Raw genomic sequence first — 1,510 nt, 5'->3', positions numbered from 1 at the left:
CCTGATGGGAATAGAAAATAAGCCTATTGACAGTTGGGAGTTTTGTTACATACAACTGTAAATAGTTCCGTTTGATATATCTATTTTATAGAAGAGGAAAATAAAGTCCCAAATCATTAATACCATGGTCATGCTTTCAGCTAATGGTAGAGTTAGGATTCCAAGTCAAGTCTGACTTTGAAGCCTGGGTCTTCAACATTTCAATATAGCAGTACTTTTTTCTCATTCTTTTGCTTGAAAAGGGGTAAAGTAAAAGGTAAGTCCATTCCTAGATGAAAGAAAAAGAGTCTTCATGGCAAAGAAAGGGAAATTTTAGGAATATAAAAGCTGAACACTCTCTTTAATGACCCAATCTTGTTTTGGCCCGAATAAAGGGGAAAATGAGACAAAACAGACATTTACTCCATAACTCCTTTGGTAAACTGACTATGGCTTGCTGGGCCAACTACTCCATGCCATGCAAGGAGCTCTGATTCATGAGGTACCTAGGAAACACTGATGGAAACCAAGTATAGGATGGAGGTTAAGAGTGCAAGCACTAGTGACCTAGCTGGTTTAGCTCAGTGGTTGAGCGTCAGACCAAAGGGTCCCAGGACTGATTCTGGTCAAGGGCACATACATTGGTTGCAGGCTTTTCCCTGGCCCAGTCCCTGGTCGGGGTGTGTGCAGGAGGCAACCAGTAGATGTGTTTCTCTCACATCAGATATTCCTCTCTGTCTTTTCCTCTCTCTTTCACTCTCTTTACAAATCAATGGAAAAATATCCTCGGGTGAGGATTTAAAAAAAAAAAGAGTGCAGGCACTAGTGTCAGACTGTCTGTTAGAATCTCAACAGCTTACCAATTATATAACTTTGGGCAAGTGACTTCATCTCCCTCAGCTGGCACCTCTCTAAGATGGAGGATAAGAATGGTGCCTCCCTCACAGTGTTGCTGGGTGGGTTAAAGAAGATAACCCATTGAAAGAGCCTAGCAATTCCTGGTATTATATAGGCACTCAAGAAGCATTAACTTATTTCTTCTTCTTGTCTGATCTCAATGGCTAGTACTTCCAGTACTATGTCAAACAGGAGTGGTGAGAGTAGGAATCCCTGTCTTGTTCCTGTTCTTAGGGGAAATGGTTTTAGTTTCTGCCCATTGAGTATGATGTTGGCTGTGGTTTGTCATATATGGCTTTTATTATATTGAGGTTGATCCTTCTAATTCCTATCTTGCTGAGAGTTTTTATCAAGAAAGGGTGTTGGATTTTGTCAAATGCTTTTTCCGCATCAATTGATATGACTATATTTAAAAATTCTCTCAATTTGTTTATGTGATGTATCACGTTTATTGATTTGCGGATATTGTACCATCCTTGCATCCCTGGGATAAACCCTACTTGGTCATGGTGTATGATCTTTTTGATGTACTGCTGGATCCGATTTGCTAGGATTTTGTTGAGGATTTTGGCATCTATGTTCATGAGGGATATTGGCCTATAATTCTCTTTCATTGTATTGTCTTTATCTGGTT

Source organism: Myotis davidii, unplaced genomic scaffold, assembly GCF_000327345.1.
Source record: "Myotis davidii unplaced genomic scaffold, ASM32734v1 scaffold496, whole genome shotgun sequence".
In the NCBI taxonomy this organism is placed as follows: Eukaryota; Metazoa; Chordata; class Mammalia; order Chiroptera; family Vespertilionidae; genus Myotis; species Myotis davidii.
The sequence above is the reverse complement of the archived record's forward strand: the minus strand, read 5'-3'. Positions refer to the sequence as shown.